The 20,042-nt window shown below is 32.4% G+C and overlaps 1 protein-coding gene across 7 annotated transcripts in view; it reads right to left on the reverse strand.

Moving 5' to 3' along the window:
• The window catches only part of LOC117607823 (octopamine receptor beta-1R), a 120,239-nt gene extending 106,462 nt beyond the window's left edge, over positions 1-13,777 (reverse strand). For 3 of the 7 annotated variants that reach the window (XM_034331962.2, XM_034331963.2, XM_034331969.2), the window contains exons 1-2: positions 12,371-13,777; positions 12,231-12,294 (exon numbers count right to left, since the gene is read on the reverse strand). The gene's annotated coding sequence lies outside the window, so the exon portion shown is untranslated. Of the gene's footprint in view, positions 1-6,039; positions 6,425-12,230; positions 12,295-12,370 lie in introns of those variants that run through there. The other 4 variants (XM_034331965.2, XM_034331967.2, XM_034331964.2 and 1 more) reach the window with 3 other exon arrangements.
• Between the last annotated feature and the right edge of the window lie 6,265 nt (positions 13,778-20,042).

The following is a 20,042-nucleotide window of genomic DNA, read 5'->3' on the forward strand; positions in this document are numbered from 1 at the left end:
AAAAATTGAATTGTTCACTGAAGAAACTTAAATGATAGGTTTTAGAAAGAAATCACTAGGAAATTGTTTAGAAAACCTGTAATGCAGAACTGAAATTCAAGTATGAAATAATTTTAATGAAAGATTTTTCTATATTATTTTAATTATTACTGAAAGTCGCCATACGATTAATTTAAACTCTGGACGAGTCCATTTTCGAATTGCCACCCTTAACAATCAAATTGCTCCCCTGTGGAGCGAGAGCCTCATGTAGGGAAACACTGTCTTAAGATGAATAAGCCAGTTTCGTGTTCCTTTTCCTCAGAACCTGCTACAGTTATCGACTTCAAATTTTTAGAGCATCTGGTATCATACTAAATGTGTATTTTAGCCAAAGAGAATGTTGAAATACCGAATAGAAAAAATTATACAACCCTTTCAATGTGTGGACTCTTTTGTACTCTTACCTTCAACATAGAAAATGCAATCAATCTGACTGTAGATCGAATTTCAAAAAAGTCTTTGGCTAAAATACGTGTTACCCTTAGTAGTAAAAGCACACAAAATTTCAACTTGATCGGTAGAATGGTTACTGAGAAAAAGGAACACGAGTGCCCAAAAACGTGATTTTACAGGGGAAGCATTTTTCTAAAATCTTGCCTCTATTAATTCTTCCACTTATAGCACCTCAAAAATTATTTTAATTATAGATTCTGATCCCAAATATCGTTTTCTATAAAATAAAAAAATAATTTTTTGATTCCAAGAAATATCCTCTCTCCTTGACTCTCCCTGATAATTAAGGCAAGAAATTTCATGCAGTTAATTAGGTAGTGGAAAATTTACCAAAAGCAGCTTTGATAGAACTTTTAATTGGTGCAAATCGTATAAATCGTACAAAATCCAATCTCACGATGGATTACCCGTTGAGGGAAGGGCGAGAGAGTCTCAAGCGAAACTCGTCGCCCACACAACACGTGGACGTCAGAAAAGAACGGAATGTGTGTCAATCGATAGACGTTATTCGAAGTATAAAACACACACGGGATTGAACAATTTCATCGAAGAACAATTTTATGAGCATCTAAGACTGGCCCGCGGTATCGTCCTCGGCCAGACGCGCTCCCGCTTCCGGTTCACGCTCCTTCGAACCAATTTCCTCCGCTCGGACTTCGCTGGCCATTGAACCGATTCTAATGAAAGCGAATTTCCCATAAAACTGAACCGATTAATAAATTCTATTATCGGTAACTTCTTTAACAAAATTTTCACTATTTTTATTATCATTCGACATGAAGCGAATTTTTACATCAAATTTTTATTTAACTAGGGTAGAAAGTGAATTGTACATTCTTCTAGGCTTTATAGAAATTTGAAAATTAATCAATTTTTATTTTAACCTCGCTCATTATTAGGAGAAATTGCTCTAATATTTATTAAAATCTATCTTCTTTGATTAATTTTTATTTTATACTCACTTGTTTTTAGAAGAAACTGCTCTAATACAGCTTAGAATCTTAAACTTTTGGAATTTTTAAATTTTTGAATTTTGGAACTGGAATATTCGAAAATTTGAGAATCCTAGAATTTGGAAATTCTTAGATATTTATTGACAAGTGACTTAAACCTTCTTGCAATAAAAATAAAAACTCGAAGACGAGATTTGAAAAATAAAAATTTCGTTTATCACTCAGCGGCCTAGGTTTAAAAATTCTAATATCTTTTTTGCTTTACAATAATGAAGAATATAACAACGTTTCGCCGTTTCACATGCACTGAAAATTAATGAAAATGGTGGTGGGTTGAATTAAGTAACCGAGGAGAAATCTCGAACAACGAGGAAAATTGAACCGAGAGAACTGAAACTCCTAGTTGAAACTTGTTCCGAACAACTTCCGGTAAGCCTTCATGGTGCTGGGCGAATTTGCGAGAACTTACTGGTAAATGCTAGTACGATACATATGTATGCACGTGTAACTTGAAGATAATAAGAAAATTATGCTACTTTCGATGCCTTAATGTTTAACAATTCTAAATTTTCATTCTGAATATTTATTGGGTCGAATGTATAAAAATAAGCACATGCTTTTCAGTATGAAATACAGGTACAAACAAATACTAAAATATTTTACTAATCCAGGCATAAATTAAGGAAAAAATGAAGAAATAAATTAAGGAAAATGTCTGGCAGAATTAAAATACCACTATTGTTTACCTGAAGGCACCAGTAAATACTTCATATAATTACGTAATTATAAGTAATTACGTATGATAATTATATTATAAATAATTACTGACAAATTTAGTAAATACTACTTATAGTAAATTCTTAATCATTTCTGCATTAAACAATTTCTAGTATTATAAAAACATCTACTTGCTTTTATACATCGGATCCACTGGTATAATTTATCATTAATGAATTGAAACTTCAAAATATTCCACTCAGGAATTGAATTTAGTACATTTAACTAATTGAACTATTAAAAATTGAAAGGATGCATAAGATTGAAAACAAACGGAAGAAAGTATTTCAACTAAAAGTGGAAATTGAACACAGCCACTGATCGATAAACCATAATTAATATCTCAATATTCAAACCCTCATCAAAGTTTTAAGACGGATCTTCAATACTCAAATACTTCTTAGCCAAGAAAATTTTTCCAAGCATGGAAAGAGAAAGTAGAAGAAGAAGAAATACGATTGTCATCATAATTTTACTACATTTTTCATTGAATTCTTCAAAGTTTGTTTCGGTGGCATTTTTTCTGCTTCGAGGAAAATAAGTTGACCGAGTTTGGGTGAAATGAACAAAGTGTTAATTAACATCGACCTAGCGAAATTCAGTTTCAATTTTACAGTATTCAAGGCAACTTACTTTTGTAAATTTACAATTTACAAAAATCTGTTGCATTGTTTGCAATTGTACCATGAATTAACAGATATCTTAATAACTTTTCGATAATTATCTCATTAAATACACGAATGGATTACTTTTTTTTCTTTATCACCGTTCTGGCAACTGGAGAAAAATTTGTAAGAGAATCGTTGTATAATTGTATAATTATTCCTGGCAATTAGCAGTCATCGCTGCGGGGTACATAACGCCTGCTGGTACGGAATGAACCGGAACAATTACCAATTGGTTCAATGTTTTCCCCTAGCTGCAATTTATTTAATTGCATTTGCAAAATGATCAAAATTCGCATACTGGTTTCTGGTGGGAATTATTGTAAAAATTCATTTAACTTGAGTTGAGAAATTATTCCTAACATTTCTGTACATTTGTTCAAACGTTTTTAAATTTTCCATATTTCTAATATTAATCTAACACATCTAATATTTGATTAATTATATTATTCTATAGAAAATTGAACCTGCAGATCATATTATGGCTGACTAGAGATTTTATAGATTCATTTACTACTTTCTTAACATCCCCATAAATCGAAGCTACGGGAATTTATATAGACGTGCAACAATTTAAGAAAGATTTCAGTGGTGGAAGAACGACCGAGAGGGATCTTTTGAACGTCTCGCCAGACTATTTCCCCTTCGATTCCTTGACGGAACAAGCTATTGTAGTTGAAGGTGGAATATCTGTAAAAAGATCGTCCAAAATTCTTCTTCTTTCTTCGAGAAGAAATTTTCTTGAATTTATCGAATTCTACAAGGTGAATCATGCGACTAAACAACCTTAACATTTTCTGTGGATTATTCATTTCGAAATTTTGTATTAATTTTCTAATACACTTTATAACCCTTCAACAATAGAATCTGGGTTAATGTGACCCAAACTTAAATAAATATATCATTTTTAAACGAAAAGATTCATGGTCCGTCCGAGGTTTAATAAAAAAACGAAAAATACTTTGATAAAATTTGCGAATTTTGTGAAAATTTATTTAAACTTTCATATGCAACATTTACCTAAAAACGTATTATTAATTCAACAGATACGATTATTAATAATTTTATCAAAATCTTCTAGCAAATTAATACAAAATTGAAAAATATTATACCGGCTTCTCGTCGGTTCATTTTCAGTAAATATGTTGTGTAAATGTGACAGAATGAAACGATATATTTATAACTCTGTCCATTATTTTTATTTATTATTAATCGTAGCTTGAATACGTAATACGAGACAAAAGGGTCCATGATATTTTTATACCTTTCCCTGGAAATATCTGTTTGTTTATTCAACAATTAAAACTGACAGCGATGTGCAGTACGTCACATCTGCTGCAAAGTTATTTAATAAATTAAAAGCGTTGTAAAGGAAATAAAATTGAAAATGATAGCGATGGAAGAAAACAGTTACTGTGGTGAATAAAGCGAATTATTGCTCGAAGAATTCTTAAATTTTACTGAAAATTGCACCGAATAAAAATTATTCAGACCAGTAAGATTTTCTAGATGATAAAATAATTGACAAATTCTTATCGCAGAAAATGCTTGCAAGTTTTCTCCTCGCGTCATTAAAACTTATGTCGAATGAGATTTTCAATCCACATAAAAAATTTGTAAAAATGCTGCATCAGGAATTAAAAATTGGGTAAAAATTGAATAAAAAATCACTTCACATTCTGTGTGGAGTAAAAATTATTTCAACTAATTGAATATAAAAGTAATTTACGTAAGATAAAAGTAAAAATTACAATTTTTATTAGGAATATTTAACACCTCTCACGATTCAAAAGAGAACGAATTCACGTTCCTCTTTTCAAGGATTAAAAAGCCGAAAATTATGATCGCTCCACATTTTACACGACTGCAGTGCGAAATATTCCAAAGAAAGAATATCTCGTATTTCACATACGTTGGGGAGGAGGAATTCAAAAAATGAATGAACCATGTTTTGCGTGCCTCGCGGAACAAGAATCTGAAGAATGACTGTCCTATATTTCATCTCTTTCAAAACACTGCAAATTGTTGCACAAAGAAACATTAAAACATTTGCTGATCAAAGAATAAAAATCTACTATTAGGACTATTAGAGCTCGATAAGTAACTTTGAATTAATTAAATGAACCCAATTTTGCTTTCTACATTATAAGAAGTAAATAGTATAATTATATTAAATTAAATTATTTTTTATTCTTATATACTTTTGTCTGAGAAGCTTGAATTTTTCATTGCAAGAGGACAATTAATAAAATCACCCCCAAACTTTATTCGAATTTCAATTCAAATAATAAAATGAAATTTTGATTTTAAGAAACTTTATTCTGTTAAAATTTTAACAGAAATAATTTAAGAAATGAGCAATTAACATTCATTCCTTATTAAAGAAGAAATTACTTAAAACAGATCCTTAATTGTCGAATTCAATATCATCATCCCCTAAAAGGACAATAAATCTTTAAGTACATCAACAGTAAATGATTTTGTTACACCTTTAGACTTTCAAGATAACAGCAATTCATTGAGATTGAAGATTGCTGTTGAATTGAACAAGATTTAAATTGATATTGATGATTCATCGTTTTATGAAAAATACTCCCTGTCACTTTCACCATCAAACTTTCATTTAACTTTGACCAAGGAAATCTGAAGCACGTTCCATATTTCATACGTGTCGAAGAACTAGAATTCCAAAAAATGAACGTTTCACATTCCTGTGTATCATTTAATAAAAATCTGAAACAATCTGCTTCAATTTTCCATTCATTTTCCTGAAGAATTCCTCACAAATATTTCACTAGTTTTTTTTTAATAAGAGCATTTATTTTCTAATACCACAGAAATAAATGAAATTAAAGAATTTTTTAAATTAAAATACACTCCTTTTACCAAAATGAAAATTGTTCTTTTAATGAAAAATCATTCAAATTTAAATATTCGACCAACCCTTGTGCACCAAAAATTTCACCCTCCTTGACAAACAAATATATTCACCAATACAGAAGAAACTAAAATTCATCCCTTAAGAAACACTCACAAAAAATTCACCCCAATTTAACAAAACACTTCATCTTCCTTAAGAAAACATTTACCAAGCGATTAAACGACCTTAAAAATCCCAATTTTAATTGAAATTTCATCGAACAATTTACCGTTCAGGAAAACTGACCTTCCCACTTCCGTCGACTTCGGCCTCCGACAAACTACCCGACGATCACCGTTCGCGAAGAGGGTGTCGAGCAAACAGATGAGACCACCCTCCTATCAAGGCCCAGTTTTCCAAGGGTTCTCAATTCTTCGCTCCCGAAGAATCCTCTTCGATCCGGAAAAATCTTCGTTTCTTTATTTTGCCAGTCGACCACGCGACAGTCCTTCCCTCGTATAATTAAATGAAGAACGATTACTTCCGGTGACGGCACATTTTCATTCATCGTTTCGCGATGCACCGTGTAGAAACCCGTTCGCGAAAGCAGCCGCGTGGCCGGCCGCTCGTATCAGCGGGTCAGGGCGCACTGTCCGCTTCCGAAAGACACCGAACGCTTCGAAGAGTCGCCGCGAAAGGCACCACCGTCGTGGAAAACAACCCTCCTCCTCCGAGGGGGAGGGCAGGTGCGATGCACCAACGTTCTATCCGGTGGGAAAAGTAGGGGTTCCTTGTAAGTGTTGATGGAGGGGCTGCTACCCTTACCGCGGTTATCGCGTCCCGTTCGCAAGTGCAAGGTTAATTGCTAGATACGAGGGGGATGATTTTTCTTGCCGCTTCTGCGGCCACGCTCGAGGCTGATGTTGCCGGAGATGGCTCGTGACGAGAGTTCCTGGAGGAGATTGCTTTTTACCTGTTTCGCCAGGCAGTTTCTTTTTTTCTTCTTCCTCTTCTTTTCTTCGGGTGTTTTGTGGTTGATGCACCGAACTTCGAAAGGTTAATCAACTACCCTTTCGATACGATTGTGTTTGGTGAAAACTAGCCTCGAGTGTAATTCAATTTTTAATTCAGTGTAATTTTGTTTCAGGTGAAAGATTTTTTAAGGCAGGTATTTTGCTTTGTAATCGTCATTGTAAATTGTGCACTAGAGCAAATTCAAAATTTTTCTTTTTTGTTATAGATGAAGGTTTTATTTTATTACACGAACAAAGAGATTTTATTCAATTAGGAAATAAATATTAAGCAAAATAAAAAAGTACTAAAGAAGCTATTTCTGATCAGTCTAAAATAGATTCTAATTATTCTATTACCCAGTTTCTAATCAAATGTATTTTATTAAATGAAATTGTTCAAAAATCATTTAAATATATGCGTAAGTTTAATATAAATTAAATTATGTAAACATAATCCTAAGTGTAATAACCACTATAATAATTAATATTATTATAATATTATTATTATTCATAAAAATTTCTCCATTTCAGCGTTTAAAACTTCATGTATAAATAATTAAATATTTCATTTCTAATCCTCTCCCTTTTTTTAATTAATTTAATGAAACGATTTATGTGGAAAAGTGATCAGAAATTGAGTCAACAACGACAGCTGTCGATTGAGCGAAAGGTTTAAATTGCCCACCCCTTTATCTAAATATAAATAAAATAATTGTTTTATCAGAGAATTTTCATTCGCAATGAGAACTTTGTCACGTTTATACATTTCTTTCTATCAAATAGAAACGTAACGATCAGTAAATTAAGTTGAAATTCGTAATGAAATACGTCCAACGTAAATTTATCGCGTTACATTAATGGGATTTGAGGTGATGTTCCATTATATTAACGGGTACACGTTATAACATTAACGGTAATTCGATTTAAATCCGCAGTAAACCGTCTATATAACAGGTTTGATTGAAATCAATTTACACAGAACGATTAACCTTCTCGTCGACTGTTAAACGAGCTGCATCCGTAAACCGTGTTATTGCTCCACAGAAAACGATATCTTTCATCTTCATTAATTAACCATGAGAAAACTGTTGAGCATCGAGTCGTATTAAATTTATATGAAGTTCATTCAATCGATTTCAATTGCCTTTATTGTATCGTTCTACAGTAATGCATCATCGAGGAAAATCGTAGAGAATCCTCTCTCAGATATCGTTTATTACGATCCTTTATCAAAATTAATCGTTGTAATTCATTAACGCAATAAATCCTATATTAACCCTTTATTGCATAATTTCTGTTTCATTTTGAAAAGGAACATAGCTTCATGCAATATAAAATATTTTATTATTTTAGAAAATTATTTATAGAAAATTTATTTAAAAAATAGAAGGATTTCATAGCATATTATTTTATAAATAAATATATTTGCAATGTTACAATATAATGCAACGAAGGGTTGAATTAACTCTAATTGAAAGATTGAACGCAGAAATCAGGCAGCTCTATTTTTACTAATTTTACAGGAACTAAAAGAACTATTTAAAATATTGCTTTTTAAACTTATAATAAAATCTCAATTTCTACTAAAAATGGAATCGCCTGGTTCTTGCATCCAGCCATTCAATTAGAAAAGATACGAATAGTTAATTTTTCAATTTAATTTTCCAATATTTCTGACACGTTTCGATGGTAATCGAGTAATTAATTATATCTGTGACGTTGGTCATCAGTGACCTACACGTGGAATCTTAAATTTCACTCAAAGCTAATTGAAATTAAATACAAACTTACTTAACCGAAATCACATATCGTAAATTTAATTAGTCTTTTAAAATTAATTCCTGTTTAATTGAAAACCAGTTTACACATGAAATCTTTATCTGAATTTAAATAAAACTTAATTCGTATATAACATATAAATCAAGATGTTAATTTAATTTCTTTTTTAAAAAATATCTACATTTTTCTGAATATTATCTTTTATGACAAGGTAAAAGAAAGATCTGTGAATCTTTCTGGGATGATTAAAGCGTGGTTAGATTTGATGAATCAGTTTGTTCAACGCGGAAATGGACATTTAGCAAGTTTGTTCATGGTCCAGTGACGATAAGGGATGATAAGTTAGAAAAGGGAGGCACATGCTTCTGGTGGGATTTAAAGTGATCGATAACGTTTTCTTGCAAAATATATCTGCCTCACTGACTATTTCGTTCGATAAAAAAGGAAGGTGATCGATGGACGTTTTTCGATGCTACCACGCCTGAAATTTTAATGGAATTTTTGTTTACCAGCTAGAACTTCCACTTTTCTTTCCACAGATTAATTTGAAATATTATGGGGCAAAAAGGGTATTGAAATACTTCCATTAGGATGATCCCGATAATAAAAGATTTTTTTTCAAGCTGTTATATGATGAATCCAGTTTTTGCAATCCATAAATAAAAAAAATCGTATTTGATACGAAAAAAAAAGTAAAAGTAAGATGAATTACGAAAAAGAATTACTAAAATTCGTAATAGTACGAAATTAACCCTTGAACAGCGGAGCCTGGGTCATTCGTGCTCCAAAATTACAAAACGTATATAAAGATTTTCACTTAAAATTGAATGTATCATTTTCAAGCCAAAGAGCTTTATGTACTGAAAGAATAATAAAATTAAATTAAAATTAGGGCTCTCTCCGTGGTCCGCCGGGTTTGGGTCAATCATGACCCGAAATTACAAAACATACAAGAATATTAACTTAAAGTTTAATGTATAATTTTTAAACGAAAAGGTTTCATATATTGAAAAAATAATTTTTCAAGAGCTACTGTAAAGTTTAGATAATGAAATAGAAATAAATTAAAATTGGGGCTTTCTCCATGGTCCGCTGTCCGCGGGTTAACTGAACATTTCAAAAACATGAAGGAACACAAATGAACACACAATAAAGATACATTATTCGGATGAAACAATATATGTTTCAGACTTAACACAAGGGGAGTATAACAAGAACAAGCACGACAAAGTTCCGCTAAAGTTAACTGTCGGATTCACGTGCAAACAGAGGCAACTATAATTTTCAGTTTAAACGTTGCGCTTCGCTAATAATCTGCTTAACACTTGTATAAAGGGACTGGAAACATGACTGCGTTTTGCAGCTTTCAAATATACAATGTACGTTGTGCCGGAATTAATAACGTTTAATTTAAAAAAATAATAATTTTGTAGAGAATGGGAAAAATTGTAAATCTAATTAACTGAAGCGATAATTAATCGATAATAAAATTAGCAGTTCAACTCAATTTTTCAAATCTCAGAACCTTTCTTAAAAATTTAGAAATTTAGAAATTCAAGTTTTGTAATTTAAAAATTTTAAAATACTGAGGGGAGTAAATTCACATTTTTGGGGGGAGCCAGACCCACCCTTGACCCTACCTAGTTATCTCAATGGACCTTCTTTTATAAATAAATAAATTTTTCCCTACATAAAAGTTTTAATTTTTGATTAGCAACATTGCCTAATTTTAATCAATGTACCATTATACACACCTCAGTCGTTATTCAAAGATGAATATAATTTTCTTAGATTTTCTAATTTATTTTTTCATTCTACCCAATGGATATTCCATTAAACCCATTTAATTTAATTTGACAAATAATTAAATTTCCTCAAATATTATATTTCCCCTAAACAAAAATCTTTCTTTTGGAAATTTATAACTTTCCCTAATTTTAATAAATGTACCTTTATCCACCCCTCAATGATCATTCGAGGATTCATATAATATAAACCTTTCGATATTCTACCTACATCGAGTCCTTGATACTCGTTCCAAGGACTCGTCGATAAACCGGAAATGGTTGTAGCTCCGTTGACCGACCGCAACCCCTGGAATATGGGGTAAGTTCGATGCAGTTTCAGTGAGAAAAGAGGGTGGACCGCTGGCAATGGACCTTCCCTCCGATTAGCCTCGTCATTGGCAAAGTCAGCAGTGCTTTGAACAGAATGAGGGTCACGAGTGCATAATCGATGCACCTTCCGTGGCAAACCACCCCCACATAGGGGTTGACCTTGCCAACTAGAATCGAAAAACGACCTACCACTTTGCATTCATTCAAAAAATTCTCCTCTATTGAATGTTTCATCAAGTTATTTAAATTCGAAAAGAAATTTTGATTTCACAAATGTAATTATTCTAACGAACGTGTTAAACTTTCGCATAATTTTATGTGCAAAAGGTGTACACCTTGTAAAATACGTGCCGATGAAATCGTGGCTTCTTGAAGATTTATTCATGAGACAGCGCTCCTTTATTCGGATTCTGAAGTTCGAATCCCAAAGCGCTGAACAAAAGGAACGACCTCTAGCTTGCCACTTGATACCGTGAAACGAACGGCTGAACTTGTAATGATCAATAGCTGAAGTACAAGTTATTCAAAACCTGAATACCTTCCATGCGCCAGGAGAAATAGGTTGAACAAAACTATCTGGATTTTGAAGTGAATTCACTCCCAAGTAAAGACATCTTAAGACATGATTTATCAGAACATTCCAAGTAAGGTTTCAATAATTATACAAGTTTGTTAAGTTGAATAGAAAAATGTTAATAATGTTCTGAAGCTTTGATATATATAATATATATTTTGGTGGAGTTAACAAGGTTTAATTAAAAAAAAAAAGAATAATTTTGAATAGAATGGAAAAATTTGTAAATTTAATTAAATGGAGCAATAATAATCAATGGCCACATCCATAATAAAATCATCACTTCAACTCTATTTCTCAAACCTCAGAACCATTCTATAAAATTTAAAACTTTTTGAATTGGAGTTCTGCAATTTTAGAATTTAAAACATTTAGAAATTTTGAAATGCTATTATTTTAGAAAGAATTATAAATTTTAATTTAAAAGTCAACCACCTGATGCACAGCAGTCTAACAAATATGTAATTAGCATAATAATAAATTGAAGCTCAATGTATTTCTTACAAAAACAGTAAGGTCAAGAAATTTGCTGTGTTTAAGTTTATATGAACTTTCATGATGTTTTAGAATCTTGAAAATCTACATACAAAGTGCTTTACATATGCATGTATATGATGTAACTTGAATTTCAACTTCTAAGATGTTATGAAAGTAACTAAAGTTTGTAGATTCAAACTTTAGTTAGAATTTATAATGTATTTATTGAAGATGTTTGGTCAAGGTCTAGAAATTGTATATCTAAGAGTGTGGCAGCAAATATTACAAAAAATATACTATTCAAATTCTATAAAATTAATTTAGTAGATTCTCAAGAATAAAAATCATGATTGCAGCGCCATCTACAAGTGCCATCTAAGTTTGATAAACTAATAATAAACAGTAAACCATTAATCAATTATAAATGATATAATTTCGGACCAATAATGTTTACCTCGGTTCTCTTAACCAAATATCAATTTTTTTAAAAACGAAAACTTAAATATAGAAATATAAATACCTTTTGCCCTGTTGCGCCGCACAGATTGTACAGGTAACTCTTCTGCGTTCAGTTTGCCACTTATCTGCAAAATGATACTAAAATCAGTATGTTATCCTTCGCGCAGTTAAGACACGACTGGCTCGGTATAATTCTCTGACCTGAAATATTCCTAATCCTGTTTTCGTTTCGCTTCGATCCCCTGCCTGAGCCGATGTCAACAACACGTGTGTTTATGACAATCAGCGTCGGAGCTTCGTGCGACCGTAGTCGTGGAAACATTTCGTAGTATGTGGAAACAAGTTTCATACGACTAATTATTTCACCAAAGTTACACACGGTGTTTCTAGCGAAGTTTTATAACATTATAGATTGTTAACTTGTCAAACACGATACACTTTACTGAAAATTGTACGAAACTGCGCGCGAGACGTGTTCACTATCCAATTCACGCGGGAAAAAGTGAGCAGTTCGGTGGACGTGACGTCACAAACGCAAGCATGATTGGAGACTGAACATGCCTTGTTGTGGCATGATTTTGGGGTATCAGACACCCCAAAGACAGTTAGAACACAGTCGGTATGATAATCGTGTCTGTTTTACCAGTCCATCTTTCACCGCACCTCGCACAGACTACTGAAAAGACGCAATTTTGTCTCCATCTAACTCTAGTTTTTATAAATTAATTAAAGCTAGTACAATAACTGTAAGACAAACTTGTATTTACTTCGTGCGCCTTGGTAAATAAATGATTTGAATAAACTGATGATGACACTACATATATTTTTATAGACACAACTTCAATGAATATAGTATTCTAGAGCAATTTTGTTCCAGGGTTTCCATCTTACTCTACCTTCCCCTATGATGGAATAAAAAATTACAAGATACACCTGTGAAATTTTGATCTGCTCTTTTCATGAGCCTCGCGGAGGACTACCCCTACATCATTGCCTCTTTTATAACTCCGTATCCCTTACATCCCTACATCCTTGCATCCCTGCACGAGATGAATAAGACTTATCGGAGGATAAGTGATTAATGTCGATAGAGTTTTACCGATTACCACAGAATTGACCAACGATATGTCGACCAATACGTATGCTTAGTTTGCGTTGTTTTTTTATAGATGGCACCAATGGGTTACCTTGTTTCCGAAAGGCGGTCGATAAGTTGTTGAGTAGTTTCCAGCACTTTTGTATAGGTAACGCCGTGATCGAATTTGGACTACTTTTATTTTAATTTCATGTTTCCCTTTATTGTAATAATGGGACGCGTTCACGCATCCCATTGTTTCACAGAGAGTGAACTTTACACCTGTCTCTAGGAACTTTACATCTGTCCCTTTTTGCTCACCGAAAATTATCAGCCACGCGCGCATACGCGCCGTTTTTCAAATCTCATCTCTTTTGCATTTTAAGTTACTTCATACATTCGCTATACTTTTCCTTCTGTTTCTTATCATCAACATTACAATATTGCCTTGCTCGCTCCATTACATCCCCCTTTTAGTCGCCTCTTACGACAGGCAGGGGATACCGTGGCTGTATTCTAAACCCCCCAGCCACAGGGGGTTGGACTATTTTTTATGGGCAATTTGATTTCGCAATTAAATTGTAATTACCATTTACATACCATTAATAATATAACAAATGACTACTATTTATTTTCAAATTACTGGGAAAATGATTATTTTATGCAACTGGATGTAATCCTTGACCAACCTCAGTCGTAAACTGAAACCAAACTATTTTTGTAAATATTAATTACACTACTTTTAATTAACATATTGATCATGGTAATCACCGAAGAATTCCTACAATTGAATAATTAATAAGAGAAGAAAGAAGAACTTTAATTAGTTTCAGTATTATACTAATAATGTAAGGTACCAGATTAAAAGCTTTCATTTAAAAATTAACTAATTACATCTTTAATAATTACAAGTTTAGTATGTCTGACTACACATGGCCTTTTCTACCATGGCAGTCAATGTGTTAATTTTAATGATGTGAATGATGAATCTCTACAGAAATTCTAATGTCGTCAAATATAGTTTAGTACCATTATAGTGGTACCATATCAAAAAATGAAATCTAAATCTTTAGATTTAGCACCATTACAATATAACACCGACTTTATCAATTCCATAAAACGAATCTTTTTTCAAGGGAACCATATTACACCCCGAACAAAGAACAATGGTCAATCAGTTCCATCGGGTTTGGTGGCATAATTTTCATCCCTTCAGTTAATAAAACACAATCGGGTATCCTGATTCATTGTTGATTACATATTCACGCGTGATCGATGAAAAAAATCGGATTTCTTCGCTCGATCGTGGGCGTTTGCGTAGCAAATAAGGGGTGGCCTACGAGAATTCAATTACGAGGCGAGCCTTGCAGCTGCATAAACAAACTCGATTTACCTTTCGCCGGCTGCATTCGACGCGGATGTCCGCCGAACGGAAAGACGAACGAGCGTGGAAAAAAGGAAAGGGTGCTAGTCGTATTCTGCAACTATTTACTCGGTTGAAAGATATCAGGAACGCCGCTCGAGAATTCTAATGAAGTGTATTCCATTTCCAGCCGGGCTGAATGGAAAAGGAACGAGGCTAGAGATTCTTATTTGACGGTTCACGGCACACGTCGTCGGGCCAGAGTACGCAATTACCTGCCTGTCTGTCCTTTATGAAGGATGGAATGGGTTTCGAGACATCAAGTCTGGTTATATTTTAAATTTTCATTACAAGCTTTAATGAAAATATGAAAAATGTCCTTCACTATTCTGATTTTATTTTGAATACAGGAAAAATTTGATAATTACTAAAAAATTCAAACCCAAACCGTATCTTTTCGGTTCTTAGACACGGCTCCAGCCAAGATTTGAATATTGCCGAAATTAGAAAACGATAGATTAAATGTTAACCCTTGCCCTACAACATCGTGTCATACTTGTGATGGAACTTTCAGTTCAAATGTGTTTTCGGCTGGTATTTTTAGTATTTTGAGTTGAATTCTAATTTTAATTTGTTCAATCATTGAATTTTTTTTAAATTCAAACAATGAATAGTTAGCTCTGACTGACGCAATCAGAGGCGAAAGGGTTAAATTTACCTTATGACAATAACTAAGCATTCTTGACAAAATTGCTTATAATTTTTGGACGCATTAATTCTAAAATATGGTCAAATGTTGAACTAAGCATTCTAAAATACTTCTGAAATTGAAGGGGATATTCCTTCAATTTTATAAACATTACGTTGAATTCTTTCTTGTCTTATATATCTATTATCATAAGATGGACTGACCATCTTTTAGTTCAATCTGAAAGCAGTATATTGAAATGATAATTTATCCACAGAAAAATGAATAAATAATGTGCGCATCTCTAAAGATTCTACCAACTATCAATCTTCCTTTAAGAAAGAAAAGGAACCGGAGCGTTGCGTTGCATCAATTTCCGTGAAAACCCCAGCCGCAATCGTAAAAAGAAGAATCGGGGAATAGCAGCAGATGAAAAACGTAAATGCGACGCAACATGGATCGAGAGAAAAATGAAAGACGGCCGAAATAATGGAACTAAACCGTTACCTGAAAGCGATGAATCGTACGGATGGGAAAGAAGAAACAGAAGAAAAGGGTGGAAGATTGAGGATCCGATAGCCTGAAGGAGAGAAGAGGGATGATAAAGCTCGGGGATCGTAACGGATGCATTCGGTGCAATTTCTCGCTTCTTCCCTTTGCTTTTAACGAGAGCCTCGAAGCCGGGGAGAAGAAAAGATGCCGTTCGAAAATCGGCCACCGACTTCGGATACGTTCGATGATCCCGTATCGTCGTAAATTTCTGTCGTCGTTACACGCTTCTTTCGTTTTTCTTTATAGCCGACCCCGTTCCGTAAGGATACCCAGCATCTATTCGGTATTTCTTCGAGGCGAAACTCGATTCTTCTTCGGTACCTGCGGTTATACGCGTCGAAGGGAAACAGTGGAAATGGGAAATTTTTCACGAGCTACTTTCCTATTCCTGGCCTACGAACTACTTTTTATGGGCAAACGATAGAGCGACGAAGAAATTCAGTTTATTTTTTTTTATTTTGCACTTCTAGAATTTTTTAATATCCTTATGGAACCCCATATGGAACCATCACCCATGTTATTAAAAATTCCTTCAATTACCTAATTAGGAACACGTATTAGATGGGGGAAGATGGGGTAAGATGACGAATATTATTTTCGGTTTCTTTTATTAATACAGGTGGGTTTTTATTGTTATGTTATCTTTGCACATTGGTGGTGGAGTAGACATTAACTAAAATAATATAAAGTTAAAACCAAATCAAAATTTCACAGGTGTATCTTGTAATTTTTTATTCCATCATAGGGGAAGATAGGGCAAGATGGAAACCCAGGGACAAAATTGCTCTAGAATACTATATTCATTGAAGTTGTGTCTATAAAAATATATGTAGTGTCAACATTAGTTTGTTAGAATATGTTGTCATAAAACTTTCTAAACTTAATAGAAAAAATAATTATGAACCCAATTAATTGTTTTTAGTAACAGGGAAGTGTAGTAACACGAAATAAATAATAATTATTAATTTTAATAAAGCTGAGTACTGCATGGGAAGTAAATTTTGCAATTTATTTAGAATGCAAAATTGAATATCAAATACAATATGAGAGAGCCACAATTCTAATTTAATTCTATACATCATATTATTTTTATTTTCTAACTTCTACACTATTCCTTCAAAAATTATTTTGTTTAAAAATTATACTTATAATTTTGCTACTTTTTTTATATAAGGAATAAGACAGTTAAGACTTATTTTTCTACCTCGTCTTCTCCTACCTATTTAAAATAACAAAATATTGTAAAAATAATGAATAAGATTTATGAAAAATACAAACAAAGCCTATAATATCTAATGAAATTTTTTAACAACTTTGAGGAAGCAGTCAATATAAATCGTGAAGCTTTTCTTTACTGAAAAAATGTTCCCTGTATGTGTTTCCACATTTATAGAGTGCAAAGTATGAATTATGATAAAATTTCAGTATCTTATTTCAATCAGAGCATCAATTTATTTCATCGAAAAAAGAGCCATAAACGGAACGAATGATACTTTTTCAATTTCCTTGAAAAAGGTTTGAAATTTATTAAACCTGACGTGGCTGGAATCGCGTTCAACTTTTCTCGAGAAATTCAGTCAAAATTCCCCCGAGTACATCGGATTGCCTCGATAAAACGCAAGATCAACTGGAAATAACTGGCATCTAACATTTTTCTATGACTTTCGGTGTGCACGCTTGAAATGCATCACACCATGTGCACTAGGTGATCATAGAAGGGGTAGTTTTGCATTCGCTTAATCAGCTCTAGGAATCAACCCTCTCCACGTCGTCAAGGTCACATATTTCAGCCCCATCGAGTCTACACTGACGTAAATGAGCTTCTTACTTGAGCATTCCAACTTTTCGATGCTGAATATCGATTTCCACTCTCAACTTTCAAATAACTTTAACTATTTTTCATCGAGTCAGAAGCTAGACTTCGAGTGCAAAAAGTATTTATATTTTCAGAAGGTATTCCAAAAATTAAAATAAATGAATTTCAAATAAACTTCAACTATGAATCACCCAACATTTTCCTCTGTCATCTGAGAGTTAAATCAACAAAATAAAATTATCTAATATTGAAATCTAAAATATTAAATAAGATTTCATAAAAGAAAATAAAGCACAATTTTCACTCAGAAAAGAAAAAGGTAGGAAAAATAATATCGTGAATTAGATATGATTTATGCAGATTGCTAGTAAACACTCAACTTTCTTGTATTCCAAAAATGAAAATAAAAAGAATTTCAATAAATCGCCTAAAATTTTTCTCTGCCATCTAAAGCAAAATAAAATTATCTAATACTGAAATTTAAAATATTAAATAAGATTTTATAAAAGAAAATAAAGCACAATTTTCACTCAGAAAAGAAAAGGATAGGAAAAATAATATCATGAATTAGATATGATTCATGCAGATTGCTAATAAACACTCAACTTTCCTGTATTCCAAAAATGAAAATAAATAGAATTTCAAATAAATTTCAACCCTAAATCACTCAAAACTTTTCTCTGCTATCTAAAAGTTAAATCTGCTATATATTTATAAATAAAAAAATTAATAAAATTATTTAATATTGAATAAGATTTCATAGGAAAAAATAAATGGAAAGGGGAGGAAATGTGGTATGGTAGTAAAAAATAATAATATCCTGAATTAGATGTGACTTGTGCAGGCTGCAATCAAAGAGGCTGGTTTCACAGAATTGTAACTGCACTGCATGCCGGCTGCTGCATTAACTACATGCAGCTCGAAGGGGTGTTTGTAGTGGGGTTGCTGCAATGCGCAACGGCTATGCCAGGACCAACGCTCTTTCACCGACTGTATTTAGGAATTTCATTAAAAGTTTCGTATGACGAATTAGCTTGTCGCGGCTGGGGGAGTAAGGGAAAGGTAATTAAGACAGCTCGTAGAATATTCGTAACAAAAGGAGAATACTTCTGACCATCGTAATCGCTGCGAAAGTCCGGACTCAGATGAAGTACTTTAATTCTTTCATAAAATTTTGAACAGAACGAAATGTCCTTTTTCCTGGTTGATTTATTTTTAAAATATTACGTACTGGTATTTGAATGGTACGATAACTGTGATTAATTATATTGAAAAGAGAATATTTTATTTTAATTTAAAATAGAACTATAATTGGAATATATATCAATTATTTCTGTTGAAAATTGCTATATAAAAATTTTTGAATTTTGTTATTTTTTAGTAGACCCTTTATTATTATTAATTTTTTAGTAATTTAGAATTCATTATTCTAATGTATAATTTTTTTTAAAATTGTAATTGAGTACAATAATAATTGTAAGATTCTTGGTTCATTTGGAATATATTGCTACTACAAAATTCTTAATTTGCCTGTAATCCAGTGTACTCTATTGTTTCAGTTTGAATTCAATGCTTGAACCATTTTCGTGTTACATTCTCAGTGTGACTAAACACATGCATGGTATTGTTTGCTGTATGAATTTAAAAAAGTAGAACAACGCTGGTGAATCGGTGTCAAGAACATTTATTCAAGAATGTTTACAGAGGTATTTGTAAGGAACGCGTTTTAAGCTTGACAGAAGTTAAACAAAGTAAAACAAACATTTATTAAAAATTGCCTTATTAGTCGAATATTAACTGAGATCAACTTTAATTCCATTAAGTATCAATCCTCATTTTCATTTTATCAAGTTCATTCAGAAAATTTAATTAATTTCAACTTTTTTCATCGTGAAAATAAATCTAAATTGTTGTGTTAATTATTTAACGATATAAAATTTAAAGAAAAGTAGTTATTTATAGGAGAAGATTATTATTTATTGAAAATTGTGATTTACTGATTTATTGAGGGGGTTACTTTCAAGTGGGTAGGGGCCAAGGTGGACCTGGCCCCTCTAAAAATTTGAAATACCCCTTCCCAAAAATGTGGACCTTCGACATTCTAAAATTTTGTGATTCCAAAATTTCAAAATTCCACAATTCCAGAGTTCTAAAATTCTAGATCCTAAAAATTTCACAATTCTACAATTTCAAATTTTCTAAATTCCAGATCCTAAGAATTTCAAAATTCCACAATTCCAGACTTCCAAAATTACAAAGTTCCAAATCTTCTAAATTCCAAAGTTCCAAAATTTTAGATCCTAAAAATTTCAAAATTCTACAATTCCAGATTATCAAAGTTTCAGAGTTCAAAAATTACAAAGTTTCAAATCTTCTAAA

Source organism: Osmia lignaria, chromosome 5 (assembly GCF_051020975.1).
Source record: "Osmia lignaria lignaria isolate PbOS001 chromosome 5, iyOsmLign1, whole genome shotgun sequence".
In the NCBI taxonomy this organism is placed as follows: Eukaryota; Metazoa; Arthropoda; class Insecta; order Hymenoptera; family Megachilidae; genus Osmia; species Osmia lignaria.